Source organism: Xyrauchen texanus, chromosome 45, assembly GCF_025860055.1.
Source record: "Xyrauchen texanus isolate HMW12.3.18 chromosome 45, RBS_HiC_50CHRs, whole genome shotgun sequence".
Classification (NCBI taxonomy): Eukaryota; Metazoa; Chordata; class Actinopteri; order Cypriniformes; family Catostomidae; genus Xyrauchen; species Xyrauchen texanus.
In genome coordinates this window covers 16,098,486-16,110,731 of record NC_068320.1, presented here as the reverse complement: position 1 = coordinate 16,110,731, position 12,246 = coordinate 16,098,486, and the positions used below count along the sequence as shown (strand labels likewise).

General features: G+C 38.0%; 1 protein-coding gene across 2 annotated transcripts in view; it reads right to left on the bottom strand.

The window, feature by feature from the left end:
- Nucleotides 1-11,852, bottom strand: part of LOC127637275 (plexin-B2-like) — a 145,813-nt gene extending 133,961 nt beyond the window's left edge. Inside the window, exon 1 of one of the 2 annotated variants that reach the window (XM_052118236.1) lies at nucleotides 11,561-11,852. The gene's annotated coding sequence lies outside the window, so the exon portion shown is untranslated. The remainder of the gene's footprint in view (nucleotides 1-11,560) is intronic. The other variant, XM_052118235.1, reaches the window with a different exon arrangement.
- Between the last annotated feature and the right edge of the window lie 394 nt (nucleotides 11,853-12,246).

Here is a 12,246-nt window from a genome sequence, read left to right as displayed (position 1 = left end):
TCTGGGATGGCATAAGGGTGTGTAAATGATGAGATAATTTTTTGAGTAAACTATCCCTTTAAATGTCAACATTGTTCCTATGATTTTGTATAATAAACAATGTGAAAGTGAACATTGTATAATATCAACGTTAAATTCTCCAATATCTTGTAGTTTTGATTTTAGGGATGCTCCGATCAATCAGCCGATATTCACATCCTATGACTCGATCGGTGATCAGTATTTTGGCCGATCACATAAACTGATTACTTATGTCGCAAAAGAATGTGGCTCCTTTGAGCAGCACTGTAATGGCATCATGGAGGCTGGGGAATACTGGCATAGTGTTGTAAGACAACAAACATGATTTGGCAGTAAGAACGATGCAGTAGGAGAGGTATGGCGAATATGAAAAGTTTGTGTACTGTTAATGTGAAATTCCACACGCAATAAGGCAAAGGGAAAACAGCACGAGCTGTGAAACTGTCCTTTTTATCATTCATGGTGGCAGCTTCTCAGACGCCGCCGGGCATAGGCATCTCAGTAATAACGTGAGTTACAAGATGTGGTATAATTCAAAGATCTTCATTAAACATCTCCCGATTAAATGGCGCTAACAACAGTAGCACCTGTAGAGTCCAGATACAAGCGCTCTTTCTCCTCTTCCCTGTCATCTCTTGCCCTCATGAGAGAGTGTGTGTCCCCTCATTAAAGTTCAAGCAGCAACAAGTGAATAATGAACTATTAATACAATCATCCAACTCAATGAAAAGACAGGGAAAGAATTTATAAATATTATAGTTTTTTATACAATATTAAGATACCATAACATAACGTATTAAATATAATTCAAAAATAAAATTGTATAAAAGATATTATATTAATTATATAAAGACAACTAATCAATAACCAAAAATATCACATTAAGTTTAATTTCACATATGGGATATCAGTTTGTCTTCAGTTTGACACCAAGCTTAATTTTTTATCTTAATATAGAGATTTTGTTAGCTTATACTTGATATAATGTATTTTTTTTTTTTTTTTTTAAAAAAAAGCAGCTTTTCTTTAATAAGCATTTTAAACTTTTTTTAACAAGGCAAAGTGACCTTATTGGGAAGAGGAAAATTCAATTAATAGTGACAGTGTGCAGAAAGCTTATATAAGCCACTTATTTTCTGACCAGAGACAAAAACAGAGGATGATTCCAAGTGTTTTTGTGTATTCAGATATAGACCTAATAGAGGACTCAATGGAACGCGTTTATATAAACTGCAGGTAAATTTTGCACATCTGAGGCTCCGGTTCAATGCTATGTGGCTTATCTAGTGACACCGCACTGCAAGTGCATTGCTCATCCAAATCAGATGCAGCTAAATGCAGAAAAGAGCGTCTGCTTTGAAGTTCTGCAAATGAAAAGCACTTGACTGGCATTAGGGCAGAATGCAATAGATGTTCCAACCTCTCTCGGTCTTTGTCTCTGTCTCCTTGGCAGGCAACAAGTAGAGCATATTTTTTTTATTTTAGGGTCCCTGAATGAAAGACAAGCTGGAAGGGAAAGGTCGGTTGGTGTCTCTTTAAAGGAAGCAATAGTTTCATTCTTGGAGGCCTTTTAAAAAAGTCAGACCATACCCTGAATGCAGAGATCTCTCCCCACCAACACACACACAAAAACAGAGTGTGACACTAAATGCAAGTCTGTAAGGACAAGTACCTTGTTCAATAACTGCTCAGTCAATGGACTTTTGTTAGAATTGTGTAACGTTGTAAAACCTGGGTCAAAGTCCTTGTGTTTCAAGCTGAAAGAGCTTTAGCATTCATAGAGCGCAACCTGACCCTCAAGGGCTTGTGGACAATGCTGGATTCAGAAAAACGCTAATCATTTTCTTCAGAACAAGCAAAGCTTAATAGAGATCATGATTACATTAGAAATAAGAGATGGGAGGGGGAACTCATTTTATGAACTGCAATATTTTACCTCCAAATACTCGATATCTTAAATGGCAAGAATTTATATTATTAGTGGGATTTTTCACATTAATATTTCTGGGGAGAAAATAGATTTACCACTATTTAGAGCAGGTTTGAAAGAAGGCTAATAAGTCAACACAATAATTACTTCTATTCAACCAAGATAAAAAACACAGAAACAGCTGAGAATGTAAGCATATAACTTGTTTCATTTGTAAGGATCGCCACTTGTAAACTGCAAGGATTTTTGTGTAACGATAAACATCCTTTTTGTAGTAAAACTGATGTTCCTATGATTTACATTTTTTCTATGGCTCTATATTGAACTGAAGCAAAAAGTACAGCACTCATTCTTCAAAGCACCAAAATCAATAAAAGATGAATGACAATCTCAAGCAACTGAGTAAACGAGTAATGGTCAACATGTAATCTGGATTTTGTCATCAAAATGGACAAATCATGTACTTATTAATGCAATCAGATTACATGATTACATACAAATTACATTAAATATCCATCTTGACTTTCAAAAAATTCCTTGAAAAACTTGTTTAATGAAAGGAGTGTAAACTGGTACTTCAAAACATGAACTAATCCAAAGGTAATCCATAAGTAATCAAATTAGATACATTAAAAGTTTAATCTAAAAGATTACATTACTGATTACAATTTAAGATGTGTAATTTGTGTGTGTGTGAGACTCGTTGTTTGTCCCTAGGAGACTTATAGCCGTCACTCATATGCAAGAAAACGTGTGATCACACCTCTGGTCTTACAGTTAACACAAACTCTTTGTCACCTGCTGACTCCACCCACATGTTTTCCCACACCATCTTGCCTGACAGAAAATTACACAACTGCCACGACACCACACAAGGACACTGGATCATATCTATCTGTGGTTGGTGACAGGTTCCTAAACAAATAGTTTAAAAGCAGAGTGGCCAGAAACATCTCACACTGTGCACAGGACGAGGGGCCCCATACAGATCCAGTTTGTCAGAAACTACACAACAAAACAAAAACAGGAAGTGTAGATTTACATTTTTGCATTTGGCAGACACTTTTATCCAAAGCGACTTACAGTGCACTTATTATAGGGACAATCCCCCCAGAACAACCTGGAGTTAAGTGTCTTGCTCAAGGACACAATGGTGGTGACTGTGGGGATGGAACCAGCAACCTTCTGATTAACAGTTCTGTGCTTAGTCCAATGCTACACCAGCACACCAGGTTGGTTAGATAAATCTGACCTTAACACAAAGTTGTTACACTATAATGAACAATATTTTTTTATTTTTTTTCAACAAAAGCTTTTGAAGCCCTGATGTTAAAAACAAACCAGATTAAAAGCATTTCTATCCAAGAATGGGCTCGTTCTGGTCTAAAAATGTATTACTAAAGGATGAGGTTAAATGAGGAGATAATAAACCACCCTCACTTCTAGGGTGAATTAGAGTAATCTGACATTTTCTGCACATCCAAGTTATTCAATTCAATGTGAATGTCACCCCAAGTACTTTAGACCAACTTTGTTACACTTTGACATATATTCAAGAGGTTGATCAACAGTGGATTTGGCAGATACTGAAAACTAAGGTGGTGGGAAAGACAGATAACCGATTAGTATTAATACATACACACACACAGAGTCAAAACATCATAACCACCTGCTTAACATGCAGTTGGTTCTCCGCCTGCTGCCAAAATAAAGCAGACCCGCTGATGAAGTTTGAGCCACTGTGGTTCAGACTTGTTGATCCAGCACATCCCACAGATACTCGGATTGAGATCTGGGAAATTTGGAGGTCAGGGCAACACCTTAAACTTTTCAACATGTTCCTCAAACCATTCAAGAACAATGTGTGCAATGTGGCAGGGTGCATTATCCTGCTGAAAGAAGCTACTGCCATCAGGGGATACCATTGCCATGAAGGGGTGAACCTGGTCTGCAAATATGTTTAGGTAGGTGGCACATGTCAGATTGACATCCACTTGAATGGCTGTACCCAGGGTTTCCCAGCAGAACATTGCCCATCCCTCCGCCGAGTCCCCAGGTAAATGGCGAACACGTACATGGCCGTCCACGTGATGTAAAAGAAAACAGGACTCATCGGACCAGATCACCTTCTTCCACTGCTTCAAGGTCCAGTTCCGACACTCACGTGCCCATTGTAGGCACTTTTGACGGTGGACAGGGGTCATGATGGGCACTATGACTGATCTGCGGCTACGCAGTACCATACGCAATAGTGTATGATGCACTGTGTGTTGCGACACATTCCTCCTGTAACCATCATTCAAATTTTCTGTGACTTGTGCCTTGGGATGTGTGACATCAACAAGATCTGGCCAAAAAGACAGTGTTTTTGCATTCGTTACTTGGTTCATAACAGCTTGCTTGGCGAGCTATTAGGAAGACTTCTAACCAGTTGTTAAATACCTTACTGCTATTGGTTTTTGTCATGCAATCAACAGAATAGGAATCCCAAGAAATTCCAAAGATCTTAAAACATTTCTGATCATGAACATTAATGCACCAGGCACTCCACAGCCACAACACAACACTCCCGAGGCATCAAATACTGCTGCTTGTGCAAGAGCCTCACGCGTCACTTTCAGATGCATCCAGCAAGTGCATTCTTTGGCATCAATAGATTAAAGGGAAGAGTGTCAGATTTTATAATTGTGAAATTACATGTCGGGGTACAATTCTGTCATCACAACATGACATGTTGGAGTATGATTTTCATTTAATTTGAACTGAGCACCATTTAGGCAATTTAGGTTAATGTTTAATCAGCAGTGGTTAATGTTTAATCTGTTGTTTTCTGTATACATTCTGCTCTGCTGAAGTGACCATTTTCCTTACTGGTTTATTCCATGTCTTTTAATCACTTTGTGTTAAGAACTGACCCAAATATCAGTTTTTATTGACCAATCACAGCCCCTCGTCATCCAGTATGTAATCATTCTAACACATTAGAAAATTGCTGCCTCAAATTGGGTCTAGCATGACTCACGGCCGATTGCACAGAGCTCAAGTTCGGATGTATCCTTTGAATAAGATGTGACCGGTTGAGCTCCTAGCTAGGATCAGGATGTCACTGAATTCACAATTAAAGCCTTGAGTTTCACTCTGTTCCTCACACAATGCAATCGTATGGTTTGGATTAATATTACAGCGCTTCTGTATAGTGTTTTTTTTTTTTAATTATTATTGTGACTGTACTTTTATTTGCTTGTTACCTCTTTTATAGAGCTGAGAATTGGTCAGGATTAGGTGTAGAGGTGGGGTCGGGTGCTCATAAATGCCTATATAATAGTTTAAGGTAAATCAAATTATTAAATTTACCTGTCTGTTATGCTACATGTTTTATATTGTAGAAAATTGGTTAGATTTAGATATGGGGTTGGCTTAGGGAATCAATAATATCTATATGACTGCATAATGTAATTACACCAAGTAAAATAAAACATATATTGCTGTTAAGCACACAATTCTTTCCAAAGGCTCCCTAGTGAGACTGCCCTAGGCTTACCTGCATTATTTGACACTTCGAGAGTGATAAAGGGTTGCAAGCCATCAGGAAGTCTGAAATAAAATTGACCTTTGTCCCCTGATAATGCCCTAGAAGGGCACTCTCATCAAATTATTAAGCTTGCACTAACTCCAACAGACTTGACATGTCTCCATCTCATAATTCCCCTCCACCTCATTTCCCATAATTAAATATTATGAATTTAGGCCACATTCTGAATTAAATAATGCTGATCAGATGGGAAAACCAAGGTTGTGTCTAGCATTGTGGTGAAGTGGCAGATTCTCGATACATTGGATACATCCTTTTGTGCAGCAATTTCAACATTCTCAGCACAATTTACTTCCGCAGATCCATTAGTGTGACACAAGCCTAAATTAGCGGCCATAGAAATCCATTAGCAACACCATATATGAGAACTCAATGCTGAAGTGTTCCTTTTAGCCTGACAACATGCTTTCTTCATTTTCAATAGCTGAATGAGAAAGGTAATGTGCAAGAGGCTGTTCTGAGACATAAAGCACCAATGAAAAGGTGAATTGACCTTAAAGTGATAGTTCATCCTAAAATGAAAACTCTCATCATTTACTCACCCTCATGCCATCCCAGATGTGTATGACTTTCTTTCTTCTGCAGAACACATGCAAAGATTTTTGAAGAATATCTCATCTCTGCAGGTTCATACAATGCAAGTGAATGGTGACAAATAATCATTATGGCTCCAGAGGTTACATTCATATATTTAGAACCAATTAGGGATGGGCACGAGTACTCGGGTACTCGGATGTGGCAGCAATGATCGATCATGAAAACAATGATCGATAGTGATAACGCATGATGTGACTTTCACTTCATTTTTGAAATCTAGTGACAATTACCTGAAAACTAAACACAAATGTGTCAAAGAGGGAGCTTATTTTTAATTTTGAGATTGATTACATTGTGACTTTGAGGGGTACATTGATCATCAGAGACTTCTCATGGCAAACAATCTGATACAACGCTGCAATGCTATCGATACAATAATCAAAACAAAAGTGTAATTAACAGTGTTTTGAAAACTCGTCTCTGTAAAACGTTTGCCTCGATAATGGATATTATTTAAAAGTGAATGATTGTCACTGACTAAACCTCCTTGTCCTGCGTGACATAATGAACCTGCTTCTCGACGAAATAAGTGAAGATTTCTGCTCAAGTTTCCAAGTTAGATAGCCAATATAAAGCGTCATTCCATTGCACTTTCATCAGTTGAAAGGTGGAATTTCAGACTCTCAAGAGTTGAATGGAATGCTTCATGAATCACAGCAACAATACAGAGCATCGCGGCTTTCCTCACAAGAGCGAACATTTGGACACACACACTTACAGATACACACCAGGCATGTGTGGCAGTGTACAGCAGGTGAGTGTTTCAAACAGCTAGACAGAGCGCAGTAAAATGGAACACAATGCAGCATCTTCAAAACTGAACTTCAAAATAACATGCATATTAAAACGCAATGGTTATGGCATCTCCTGTTATTTGAAAATATACTGTTCAGACAGTCACTCAAAAAAAACTGGTGCACACTAAGATTACTACGGTAATCTGAAGGAAGAACAGACAGTGTTGGGCAGCGAATCTTCACATAATGACAAAACATGATGCATTATATTTTGATTATGCAAGCTTTTGTACATTTTGTAACATACTATTTTATAACAGCCTATAATAATAAATAGACGATACACTGGAACAACAAGACGCAATGCAGCAGCCACAAATGTTTGTCAGACATGTTATTATACAGTTATGAACAAGTAATTGCCCCTTATTAAATAAGAGTAATTAGTCCTCGAGTAGACAAAATGACCAAAATGCCCATCCCTAGAACCGATGTGATTAATGTGGGTGAAAATGTTGAAAGTGAATGTGGAGATTTATGGTAAATAAGGACTTATATATTGATCTGTCACACATACTTACCACATCAGTTCACATGTAACCACTTGAGTTGTATGGACTATTTTTATGTGGCCTTAATGTGATTTTTAAAGCTTCAAAAAGGTCTGGACACCATTCATTTCCAAAGTAAGGGCCAACAGAGCTGAAATATTTTCTAAAAATCTTTGTGTTCAGCAGGAGAAAGAATCTTGGATGGCATAAGGGTGAGTAAATGATACTGAATTTTCTTTCTTTTTAGGTGAACTATCCCATTAAGCTAGAATTGACGTTCTTAAACATGGCTAAAACACAGTATTCAAGCATAATATGGAGCACTCCTTTGTTAAATACTATACCACTTTTTCTCTTCAGATCCTGATATCGGAAATCTCAGTATTGGCTGATATTGGCTGTTTTTTGCATAATCAGTTTAGAATATATTTACATTATTGTGTGGAACTAATTGGGAGTACTCTTTAATTTGTAAAGAAACACAAACCTCTAACTACACATTAGTTCAATATAAATGTCTAGCTCATTAAGAAACACTTTATTATTAACTAGCATTCTGGATGATGTAGCAGCAAAATTAACAGTAATATATTTAAATTGTGCACTTTTTAAACCCTTGCACTTTTATTTTGACATTCTAAACTCCAGGAAGTCCTGTATGTGTCTGTTTGTAGGCAAGTTCACAGTTTAATTTGCTTCTTATTCAAATTCTGGTCAAATTAACCTTTGGTTCCATTCTAAATGCATATTATAAGTGAACCAAACGATGCATCTATGCAAACTATGGAGTGCATCACCAGCCTGTGCGTGAGTTTGTGTCAACAGAGCTGCACCATTCACTAATGCGCTGCTGCTGCACATACTATATATTTACTTATTAAACACAGCCTTTTGTGATTCATAGAGCAAATGCACAAGTCATATGAACTGCTATAATGGTGTTTTATGGTTCTTATGGAGTTTTTGGAGCTTGACAGTAACGAACGTGACATATGGGAATCTCTGCTGTTAGCCGGACACAGCTACCACCGAACCTACCAATAGTGTAGGAAAAAGTAAAAAAAAACTTAGTGACTACAGATCCATCAAGAAAAAGTGGAAGTGGTTCGACCAAATGGCCTGGACTCCGCCACGATGGAGGATGTTTTGTTATTTTAACTCTATACTTTGCTTGAAAGCTTCACTTTATTTAGTTGACCAGCTACTGGAAATGTTGCTTCTAAAACAACCAGGCCAATTTAACTGTTACACTTGTATAAAATCCCCATGCAACAACTGCTTTATGCAGCACAATGAGCTAGTAGCTAACAGCCAGCAGTCAGGTTATTGTTTATTGTTTTGTGTCACGTTTAAGATGATGTCACGGCAGCAGAGGCTGTGCAACTATTACGATCAGCCTATAATCCCACCCACGCTAAGGTAGCACTGAACTGCAGTGGAAATGCAAGCTCAGAAAAGTAAAGCGAGTAGAGTTGAGGCGAGTCAAACCGTAACGTGCAGTCGAAAATTGCCATAACACACAGTATCGGATTTGGATCGGGCTAGTTGGACCGATATCCGATCGGTCGATATCCGATCTGTCTAAAAGCTTCAGTTTCGGAGCCAATACTGATCCAGGTTTCAGATTGTGCATCACTAATAAATACTGTTCTTAGATCAGCAATTCTTATAACATGCTGTAACAATCCAGCAACGAAAGAATTCTAAACAAATATAATGCAGAAAGATGGAGCGCAAAGCCATTGAGGCCCAGCAGAGTCATAGTTTGAACAAGGACACTGCCACCGCAAACACAATTTATGCTTGGCTCCTTCAGCACTATCAGTCACATAGCAAGAGACACTGATATCATAGACCACATGATGATACAAAAACAGGAGGATGGAGCTTAAAACACAAGTTTCACATGCTTATCTCCATTCTTTAATCAATACTAATAGAGAAGAATGCTGCATGTTCTATGTGTGAAATGAACAAAATAACAGAACATATAAACACAAAGTCCTTAGAAAAAACATGCATAAGGCCATTGAGTACTGTTTGCATCTTCCAAAGTAAAATAAAAACACAAATAAACAGAGTCATTGCTCATTTGTGATGAAGACTGGAGCACTGGAGGAAGAAAATGGGAAAAAAAAAAAAAAAAAAAAAAAAAAGAGCTCTCTCTGTGCACTCTGTTTTTGACCATTGATCTTTGACCTTGAGGGGGCTGGAGGACTTCCTGCTCTGAATCACTCAAGCAACCGGATGATTTTCTTTTGGAGGAATCCAAACAAACTTTTGTGCCAGTTTATATATACACACTCACTGATGATTATAATAAATGACCTTATAATCAGGACAACTGAATGCTACTTCATTTGGGATATTTCAAGACAGCAATTATCCAAAATCAAAGTCACAACCTAAACATGCTCAGGTAACAAACTTTAATTGTTAAAAATACCCTGAGACAGTGGTAATTTTCTACTTATTACAGATATTGCATAAGTCAACTGACAGTAATGGCACAAAAACACCCCTTAATTTTATATGAAATGATGTGGCTGTGGTCGAAATAGGCTTAGGGTTTGATTGAGGGATTAGATTTATGTGGTTTATGGGTAAGGATTAAGCATACAGTATGGAGGATATTTCCCAGAAATACTATGTTAGTGTGTTACTCCATTTTTTTCCTAAATCCATTTGCCAAAACCCGCCCTCTATGGACATTCAGTGCCCATAAAACATAATCATGAAGGTGAGCTATTCAAGTTGGTACAACTTATCTTGAGAGCTGTTGAGCACTGCCAATGTTTAAGCCACATACAGTATGCACTTGGAATTCACCACCAAACTAAACTACACCTCCAAACTAAACTACACCATGTAGGTTTCATTTTCTACCTGCTCATATACTTCAACTACAACTATAAAGTAAATAGAACAAAGAACATGAGCAACTCTGTATTGCAAGTCTTTAACTCATCTGCAAACATTAAAACTGATCACAAACATTTGTATTTTGTATCAGCAATGAACTCCACATATTCAGCAATGTGCCATCCAATTACAAGGCAGAGGGAAATTTGATTACCTCATTACAGTTGATTTGATCACAATAGCTTGTATAATGTCAGAGCTGGATGTAATTGGAAGAATAAACAATCCGAAATAAAATAAAGGTTACTAAAAGTTGTTGCTCACAACTTCCGATAGTAATGAAATGAACAGAATGGCTGTGTAGTTTTCTGCTTGGAGGGCTCAATGCATGAGCTGTAACAAATGTGTCATGGTCAATAACACAACATACAATACTGAGGATTCTATTATTACATTCTTAAAAAAACATCAGTACAGTGTTAAGGATTTAAACAAACACTAAAACAGCCAACACTAGGAGTACAAGTATATGAAAGCAGTTAGAGCATGCAAACTTGTTTTAAGTGAAGCTCGACAAGCCCGTTTCTACAACGCTCACATGTTTGAGGGCAAAAAATATATGAACTGTGTGGAAAATGATTCGTTTGACATTGTATCAACGTTGCGTGTCTTTCGTTTATTGAAACGTTTCGTATTTAAACAAAGTCACAAAGTTACATATCAGAGACGTGACGTTCAATTGTTATTCTACGTAAACATCCACTGGTAGACGTCTTTGACCGGTTTTTAGACGCCGTGTCAAGTTAAAAAAACGTCAACTTTGTCAAAAACGCGCTTTGAGACACCTGCGTAGAGCGCAAGAACGCGTTCGACGTAAACGGCCACTTATCAACGTCACATGTCTTTCCACATTCTTTTCTAATTCTCGCGACCCCTGCGCGTGATTGATCTTGATTCAAAATGTTTTTAAACATTAAAAAAAAAAAGTCAGAGGGCAAATTGAAACAATAGGCTACGTCACAAAGTTACATATCAGAGGCTCTTGGTTATCTTAGTTCTCTTCTGAGATTTACAAGTGTGATAAAGCTTTAGAAGCGACAACAACCATGACTGCTCCCCAATGTAGATAGGGTCGCGTGAATCCTAATTATGTAGGCTATAATAATTGCGATGAAAGTTGGAAACGTGCTCAAGTAAATAAAGCGGCCAAATGTTGTTTCAAACGCTTACAAACAAATACAGTAAACTGAAAGTTGAAACAGTCACTCACCTTTCGGGGACGAACTCGCCAAGACCAAACTGCCGAGACCGATCTCGATGAAACCTTTACATTATTCGGCACCCAAAACGACGAATGAAGCTAGTGGGGAAAACAATCCTTTTACAAAAGCCGGGGAGGCAATACAATTTGTTTGTGTAAATCCGAAGATCTATGCAAGTATGGACGTCGAGTTGGGAATCCAGCGTCGAAAACAATTCCTAGCTTTTCCACGCCCTATAGGCTGAGCTTCAGATGAGCCGCCAGGTGTGAATGTTCGTGAGTACCTGTGTGAGTTTCACGAACATCAGTGGAGCAAACGTCCCCAACAACTGATAAATGTAGAGACAAGACAAGTACGGACTTGACCGACTGACCAGACCAGAGGGAGGTCCCCCCCACCTCTTTCTTTCTTTCTTTCTCTCTCTCTCTCTCTCTCTCTCTCTCTCTCTCTCTTCTCAGCAGCACAATCCGTATTTACTGTGTCACTCTACAAACGCATCAGGGAAAAAAAAGGCAGTTTTCAAAGTGAAAGTCGGATTCAGAAATAGTTCTTTGATGTGACCATGCATCAAACACCCTTGAGGTCCCCCTTGGGCCCCCACGGATTTGCAGTAATCTCTCTCAGGCTCAAATGTAAATCATAATCAAGAGACTGGTCTTGAGGATGGAGGCACAATTTGTGTTGAATAAAATAT